The sequence below is a fragment of the Pinus tabuliformis genome, chromosome 7 (assembly GCF_031772625.1).
Source record: "Pinus tabuliformis cultivar Carrire ecotype Pingquan chromosome 7, CPIR1, whole genome shotgun sequence".
NCBI lineage: Eukaryota > Viridiplantae > Streptophyta > Pinopsida > Pinales > Pinaceae > Pinus > Pinus tabuliformis.
In genome coordinates, this window is record NC_142293.1 from 473,639,778 (window position 1) to 473,649,330 (window position 9,553).

Below are 9,553 nucleotides of genomic sequence, written 5' to 3' on the forward strand. Positions count from 1 at the left end.
ATAAAAATGTTAAAGAAAAAACAAAATTAACCTACAAAAGATAAGAATTAAAAAATTAAAAATTATATAAAGAAATAAATAATAAGAAAAACATATTTTCGGATAAGTAAAGGACATAGGAGGATCGATCGACCTAGAAGACCATCAATAAGGGAGAGGATGTCAATTACAGGATTTTTATGTAAGGGATTAGGGTAAAACCCTAGGTTTTTACTGCAGCTCTTTGCAGACAACTAGAGCAGTGTACCCGTCGACCGACAGTTTTGCCCGCCATTTCCGTTGCAGCCTCGTCCGTCGCTTTCTGCTGTCTGTTTCTACTTGCATCATGGGGGATTCGATGGAAGTTGAGGAGCTCGATTTTTCTGAGGATCCCTAGCCAGACCGTGTCATTTTCGGAAACCCTAGCTTCACTACACCGGCAGCTGGCCCTAGTCTCCCGTCTGACCCTGTTCCACCTATTTCGTCGCCAGTGGTTACCTTGCCGAGGCTCTGTTCTGCTCCTCTTTTTATCAGGTCTCTCTCTATTGATTCCCCTGCACTGGACTGTCCTCCTTTATCACCTGGTACTTTGCACACTCTGACCACGAACACGCCTCCATCGCCCTCTTTCGACCCCCATCCATCCATTTCGACTTTCTTCACCGCGCCGCCTGAAGACATCCATACCTCTGTGGCTCCAAACCCTCCTTCTTCTGCTCACTCTCCGTCAGGATGTTTCGAGACCCTTGCAGTCAAGGTAAAGTTACCAAAAAACATCACTGTGGAAGGTTCCCCTGACCCTTTGGCGGATCACCCATCTGCACCTCGCTCGGGGAAGAGAAAGACTAAGTGTGTGAAGGCGACTACTAAGGATATTACGATTCGGTTCAGCGAGACCTCTGCAATTGGAGAAGCGGCATACATAGCTAGCACAGTGCTTGTCGGGCATGTTTGCGGCAAGGTTTATTTGGCAACCAGGCTTACCTCATGGGTCAGGGAGATTTGGGGTGAATTGCTTAAGGAACTGCCTGAGGTGCAGGTTCTTCCCAGGGGTTGGTTTTCCCTACACTTCGCAAAAGAAAATTATACGGATTTGGTCCTTGCCAGGTATTGGCACATTGAGATGGCCCCGGTTCTCCTCAAGAGATAGAGTCCCCTATTTGACCCTAAGAGAGAGCAAATTGGGGTTGGACCCCTCTGGGTGCGCTTTCCAGGGCTCCCTCTTTAGTATTGGTGCGAGGAGGTCTTCATCAGAATCGGGAATGCCCTCGGCACCTATCTGGACCATGATCGAACTTTTGTGCAATCAAAGAATAGAACCCTCGCCCGCATACTGGTCCATTTGGACACTCGTGAGGGTTTGGAGGAGAAAATTACACTACAATGGGGGAAATTCACCAGGGTCCAGATCCTGGATTATGAAGGGGTTCCCTTCCGCTGTCGACGGTGTCACAAGGTGGGACATATATTCAAAGATTGTCCCCTCAACAAGAAATCAGAGGACACCCCTAAAGCGTCACCTGCTCCTTCCAGGATTGACTCGCCGGCCATCCAGCGCTCTCCTGCTTCGGGCCCTAGTCCTCAGGTCAGCAATCCTCTTCCGAAGACGGTGGATTACATGCACAGATCGATCTCGCCGCCTCTCACCAGGTCTCGGGCAACAGTTGAAGCCGCAAAAGCTTCGGGGAATATAACAGCTGTGCTGACGGGCTATCCAAGGAGGCCACGGTACTTCCCAGAGGAGAGTGGATGATCCAGGAACAGCGAGGGACCAATGAATACCGTTACTATCACCGCCCATACATAGATCAGCATTACCACAGGGCAGAGAGCCCTTGATCACTAGTTTTTTGTCTTTTTTCTGCAAAATGTTTATATTGATACTTTGTATATATTATACAGGATATATTTATGTTATGGCCCTGCGTGGCATATGTACAGACTTATAACAGGCTTCTATTAAACTTTTTAATGAACACCCTGCGTGGTGATTCTGAACAGTATATAGTTTTTGGTGAACCCTCACAATTTTGACTGAGCCCTCTGGGGCTAGACAGATACAGCATATGCAATCGCATCTACAATATGTAATTTTTCAAAGTTAATGAAAGATTACGATTTTTCCAGTGGAAAAAAAGAAAAACATATTTTCAGAAAAAAAATACTTTCTCTTTTTAATCTCGTAAACCATAAAAAAAAAAAAAAAAAAAAAATTGAAAAAAAAAAATAATAATAATAATAATAAAGTAAGTAAAAATAGGAAATTTTTAAAAAGCATTAACAAAAACTAAAAAAAATAAATTAAAAACAAACTAGATTTAAAAAAATAAAAATAAAAATAAAAACCAAAAAACAAAATAAAAATTATTAAAATTAAGATTAAAAGCATTTAAAAACAATTATATATATATTTTCAAATTTAAAGGAAAAATTCAAAAACACATTTAAAATTAAAATATATATATATATATATATATATATATTTTATTTAAAAACAAAAAAAACCTTTCAAATTTTATATTAAAAAATTTAAAAATTAAAATTTAGATTTCACATTGATTTAAAAAAAATAAAAATTAAAAAGCATTTAAAAAAAAAACTAAATATATTATTGATTTTTTTTAAATAACATTTAATATATATATATATATTACAAATATATATAAAATCAAAAAAAAACATTTAAAAATTATTTTTTTTAAATACAATTAACATATTTAACAAAATTTATTTTTTACTTAAAAAAACAACAATTTTATCGGCCACTTCCCGGCCACCCGTGCTCAGCCGCCCAAGTCCGCGCCCTCGTAGGCGACTGGGCGGTGGCTATCCAATTCTCGGAATCGGATAGCCACCGCCTGGCCACCCATCGGGGTGGCTATCCGATTTTCAGAATTGGATAGCCACCGCCTAGCTACCCATGGGGGCGTGGCCCTGGACGGCGAAACTACGTGCAGCTCCGCTGCCCAAGGTCGCGCTCCCACGGGCAGCCAGGCGGTGGCTATCCGATTCTTGGAATCGAATAACCATCACTCGGTTGCACGTGGAGATGGCTATCTGATTCTCGGAATCGGATAGTCACTGCCCGGTCGCTGGTGGGGGCACGGCCCTAGGCGGCAGAGCTGCGTACATATCCGCCGCGTACATATATGTTTGTTAAGGTTTTAAATATTTTTTTTTTAAATCAAAAATATATGTTTTTTTTAATCCAAAATATATATATTTTAAAATTTAAAATGTTTTTAAGTTTTTTTTATTTTAAAATATATATATATATATATATAATTTTAATTGTTTTCGGTTTTTTTTTAATTTGAGTATATTTTGGTTTTTTTTGTATTTTTAATCTTGATTTTAATAGTTCTTAGATTTTTATTGGGTTTTTTTCTACACCAACACACCAGGGAGGGGCTTAGCCTTTAGCCTTTAGCCTTACCCCTTTTGCCATAGGCCTGCGACCTGGAAACTTCAGCGATTCAACACCAGCGCCATATATGGATAGGTATCCCACTAGAAATTCTTATTTATCTAGGCCCCTATGAATCTAATTCAAGAGGCTTTTTTTAATCTAGTTTGTTTTTATTTTTTTATTTTTTTTTGTAGTTTTTGGTTAATGTGTTTTTAAATTTTTCTATTTTTAGTTACTTGATTTTATAATTGCTTTTTTTATCCAAATTTTTTGATGGTTCTACGAGATAATTTTTTTTTACATTTTTTTATGTTTTTTTGTCTTTTTTATATTTCTTTTTTTATGTCAAAAAAAAGAATTGATATAAAAAATTTTAAAGTGTAAAAAAATGTAACATTTAAAAAAATATCCACACTTAATACATTAAAAAATTTAAAGTGTCAAAATTTGTTAAATTTAGAAAATAATAATTTACATTTCATACATTAGAAAATTTAAAGTCAAAAAATAAGTCTTTTAAAATAAGGGCCTGATGCAGAATCGCCACTTTTTAAAATCAGCGTGCAAATCATTAACATTCTAAAATGTAATGTACATTTAAAAAAAAAAAGTGCCAAAAACTATGCTCTAAAAAAATATGTGTGTTCTGCATCACCCCTTTTCAAAATCAGATCACTTTTTTGCTATCTCTATGAAACGGGTAACAATATCAGTTCTCGTGTCAAAGTTTACATTGTTGACAGCAAAACATGTGTTGAAATACCTCAGAGACGCCACTTAGTTTGGTCTTTGATACAGACAGAGAAAGGAAATGAAGTTGCAAGGATTCACAGATGCAGATTGGGCAAGGAGTCCATCCGACAGGGAGAGCACATCAAGGGGAATCTTCAATATTGGGTCAGCAGCGGTTTCTTGGTACATCTGGAAGCAGAGATCAGTTGCACTCAGTGCATCAGAAGCAGAGTATATCGCTGCTAGTTATGCATCTTGTGAGGCTATTTGGATGAGGAAGATCCTTCTTGGGTTATTTGGTTAGCAAATGGATCCTATAGTGATTTGTTGTGACAATCAGAATTGTATCAAACTCTGTAAGAATCCAATTTTTCATGATTGATCCAAGCATATTAACATTTGTTATCACTATCTACAAGATTGTGAGCAAAGGAGAATCATGTTGTTGGAGTACATTCCTACAAAGGAACAGGATGCAGACATCTTGACTAAGGCACTTTGCCTTAGAGGAAAATTCGATTTCCATAGAGGCAGGATTTGGGCATCTGATAATCCCTTTCTTGTTGAGAGGGGGCATTGAAAATGTAACAAGAAAATCCTCATTTAATTTTGTCATTGAATTAAATTAGGAATAAAATTGTAATTCAACATCACAAGACAACTTGTACAGGTTAACTAAGTTAATTTGACTTAGTTGGCTCAATTAATTCGAGTTGAGGGTCTAACTTGAGTCATGTAGAGTGTCTCCTACATTATAGGAGCCCTGGTTGAATTTATTTTGAGTTGTAATTAATTAAAGCATATTAACTGAGTTAAAGTCAGTTAAACTAGTTCCAGCTGATGGAAGAACTAGTAGGAGGTCAAACAGTGGGGTGTCGCTTCATGTGTTCAACCAGTTAACTGATAATTCACTCATAAATAAATCATGCATGTTAGATCTGAGAGCTACCCAGCTGAGATTGGATTTCAAGGATAGTGTACTATCATTTGTATAATCATCTGAATTGTACAAGTGGTGCATGCAATCAGAGGAAAGCCTGTGACGATTGTGCAATTCATATTGAGGAATTTCCCTAATTAATGGGGGGCTAATTCCCAAGGAAACAACACGAAGAAATAAGTACTTGGGCAAGCCAATATTTGGTTAAGTATTGCCCTAAGCTTGTCTAGGAAGCAATGATACAGATAGAGATAGTGAAGAGGTTGCTCGGGCTTGAGAAAAACATTGTAATCTTCTCATATTTTCTTACTAATGCAATATACAGATAGCAAGGGTTTTTAGTTGTGGCTTTCTCCAAGAAATCATTGTGTAATGTGTTGATTGAATTCTTTCTCTTGCACGCTTTGTGATTTGGCGATCGTTTAATTGTTTCTATTGATAAGTAGAGTAAATTCAAGTCTATTGTTTTAGTATATTACAATTAGCAGTTTAAATCTACAAGGAATTTCTACTAATACTATGATTTTAGTATTAATACGTTATCTTGATAAGTTGATCATTATTGATTTCTAGTTTTTTTTTTAATCATAATTTATTGTCATCACAATGAGAATTGATATTTTTGAATTTGTTAATGCAACAACATCGTTTGACTAACATGACACTTAAATAGTGGTGATCAGTGGTACGTCAACAATCACTAATGTATAGATGTTTCTTTATAACTAAATCATTCATTTAGCTCATCTTTTGAAAGTTCTTTCATTGATTAGACTTTTTTTAATGACAACATTAGGTTTTTCCATCTTGATTGGCGTCAATGTTAGTACTCTTATCCATGGTTCGAGTTTTTGGTTGTCTTCTTCTCATTCTTCAACAACTTTACTTTCGCAAGTAGTTTAATTTTGATTTTCTCAAATGAAAATTTTCATCATTTTTGGTTGATAGTTTTTTAATTAATATTTGTAATGTCTCATTTGTGAGGATTTTTTTCATTGTTAGTTTGTTGTTGCAACTCTCTTATCTATTGTTGAAATTTGTAAACTTGTGTATCCTAGCATTTCAATTTTCTTTTGGTTTGCACATTTTTCATCTTTTTTGATAAAAAAACTGAATCAAATCTTTGATCTTCCCTACTAAATTATCATTACTTTCTTGTGGTGATTCTTCACATTGAATTGGAATATTTTGACAAACCAACATTTGATCTTCCACTTGTATGTCACAATTCTCTCTATAATGCTTGTAGTTGTTTTATTTTGTCTTTTGAAATTGGTCTTCTAATTTAAATTTGAGGATATAAACTTCATTTGCAAGAAATTGATTTTGTTCACATAACTTCATTTGCTAGAAATTGATTTTTTTCACATAAGTTTTTTACCAGAGAATCTTGTTCCTTGATTTGCGTGATCAACCCTTAAATTTGAATTTTTTAAGTAACAATTATGTTTATGTTAAACCATCAAATTATTTTTCAATATCAGCCACGCATTGTATTTTTTTATTATTCTCTTCTTATTGCACTATTTTATCCACTAATTTTATATTTGTGTACGCTTAGGATCATTGCGGAGGAATGTCGTAATGATAAATCCAATTTATTTTGTTGCTTTGTGGACTTTAGAAAGGCTTTCGATACAGTTCCTAGATACAACTTTTGGAATAGATTAGAAGAGCTAAAGGTTCCTCTCGAGTTAAGCGTTGCCGCTATAAGGTTATACGAGAATGTAATTACCAAGCTAAAGAGCAATGAGGAGTGGTCGAAAGATATTAAGTGTAACATCAAAGTTAAACAAGGTTGCCCCCTCTCCCTTACCCTATTTATCATTTACATCGATAAGCTTGAAAGCTATTTAGAGGAAGCAGGATGTGATGGCACGATCTTAGCTGGGATAGTCATCATCCTTCTTCTCTATGCTGACGATATTGTTCTTTTGGCAAGGTGCCCATATGATCTTGATAAGCAACTTAGGCTTCTTAAGGATTTCTACTCTACCATGGGTATGACTGTTAACATTGACAAAACAAAAGTTATGATTATCAAATCCAAGAAGGACACTTACGCTAATTTTATGTATGACAATAATAACTTGGAGGAAGTGTATTCTTACAAGTACCTAGGAATTGATATTCATCACAAGCTCAACTGGAACCATAGCATTGAGAAAAGGATTAATGGGGGGTGGAAAGCTTATTTTGGTCTTGAAAATAATTGTAAAACAGTGAACCTCGTAATGTGGGCTAAAAATAAGTTCCTCTTTGAAACTTTAGTCACTCCTGTTATCTTATATGGCTATGAGTTTTGGGGTTGCAGCATCTCCAGAGAATCATGGAGAAAGATTGGGCAAATCCAAAAGCGTTTTATAACTTATAACCTGAAAATTAAAAGTAATACACCCTATCCTATTCTCCTTGTAGAAGCAGGTCTTTCCCCTATTGAGAACCTAGCTATGATTAGGTTTCCGTTGTACAAGCACAAACTCAATAACATAGACGATCATAAACTTCCTAAGCTAGCTTTAAATTCCAGCAAAAACCACCTAAGGCTCAATCGGGGGTGGCATAAAGACACAAGGGCCTGGTTAAACTATTGGAAGATCAACGAGAGTGATGCATTGCAAGACATAAATAACATTAAAGATATTGCTATTTCTAAGTTCAAAGAAAAAATGTGGTGTGAGAAAGATTTAGCGGCTAAAATAAATTAAGTTATTATAAGAAGGTCATCAACCCCACCCTAGAAGATCAAAAGTATCTCTATTTTAACTAGCTCAAAGGAAAAAATTAATATAGCAAAGATTAGAATGAATTCTCATGAGCTCCATAGTGAAACAAGTCGTTGGGCAATTTCTAAAACGCCATGGATGGAAATGATCTGCCATATATGTGAGAATAGGAACATCGAGGATGAAAACAACTTCCTCTTAGAGTGCCCCGCGTACAACCACATTAGATCTCAGTTTCACAATCTTTGTTACAATACTGACCTTCCTAGCCTTTTACAATGTCAAAATTATAGTGAGCTCGGAAGGCTTATCTCCATGCTTTTTGGGCACAGGAATAAAATCTTAAATCAAAATAAATAATTTGTTTCTTTAGGTCCGATAGACCAATGTTTGGTCTCAAGGCACGTTAACCATCATCATCATCATCATCATCATCAACAAATTCATGCATTTTGCATAACCCTGATGATTAAAACACCCTTGCTCTTAATATATATATATATATATATATATATATATATATGTTCAAGGACCCGAAGATCTGTGACCGCTATGTCCACAAAATATTTGTCCCATGTATATCCACTCGAACAGAGTCTGACCCCGAGGGCGTTGAGAGAATTGAACCCGTGATCTCTCAATGGAAAAGGTTCTTTAACAACGAGGACTCAATTAATTGAACTAAACCCATATATATTCTTTAAATTATTTTGTTGCATTTGTTTACCTTCAAAGTTTAATCCTTAAATATCAAATCTCAATTATTCTTCATAATAATGAATATACAAAATAATCCGATAACTAATGTGCTTCAATTATTTTTATTATATCTACTGTCTAGTCGAATATATTTTAGTATAACTTAATGTCTTATCATTTTTAATAAGCACCTTCAACAATATTTTTTGTATTTCAAATCATTAAACTTACCAATATTTTTTCGTTATTCACTTCTTATTCACAACCCAATTTATTTGAAATTTCAATATTCACCTTATTCACTTTCCTGTGACTATTTATCCTACTTATAATATAGAATCTCCGTTTGATTTCATAATTATTGCATACACTTATACTAGAAACTCTAATTTTTAATTATATTTCTTTTTCATTCACTTTTGATGATGCTTGGAAGCTTTCCCTTTTAATATATTCCTTAAAATGTACATGTTAATTAACCTTACCTATTGCCAAATATGAAATCTTTGTGTGACTTATAATCCTTCATGTATACTTTTAAAAATACTTGACACTTCTTATCTATCAAAGATTTTGAAATATGATCTAAAAAATTTTATTTGCGTTTTTTATTCTCTTCTTATCTTTTCTCTATTTCTCTTCTATTTCTCTTTTTCAAATGCCACCAGCAAAATTAAAATTAACTTGATTACATATCAGTAAAATAACCCAAAAAATGTACTAGAAGCTTTGATACCAATTTGAAGTGAACCTCCTTCATTTTCTGAAGGAATAAATAATTATTATTAATTGACATGTTCTTGAGATATAATGTATGTGTAAATATACCTAAAGATTTGATAAATTATATCTTTGGAAAAAGTCACTAGTATCATTAATTACAACAAACTAAATATAAAATATTGATTCAATAGGACTACTTGGTACAACATAAGTGATTATATATTTGGCATTATTGTTTTGGTATATTGCATTGGTATAGTTTAATTATTTCACGTTTTGACTATTTTCAGAGCATATTTCTCAATGAAATTTGTCCAAAATTTGGTGGGGATTTGTTGGATTTGA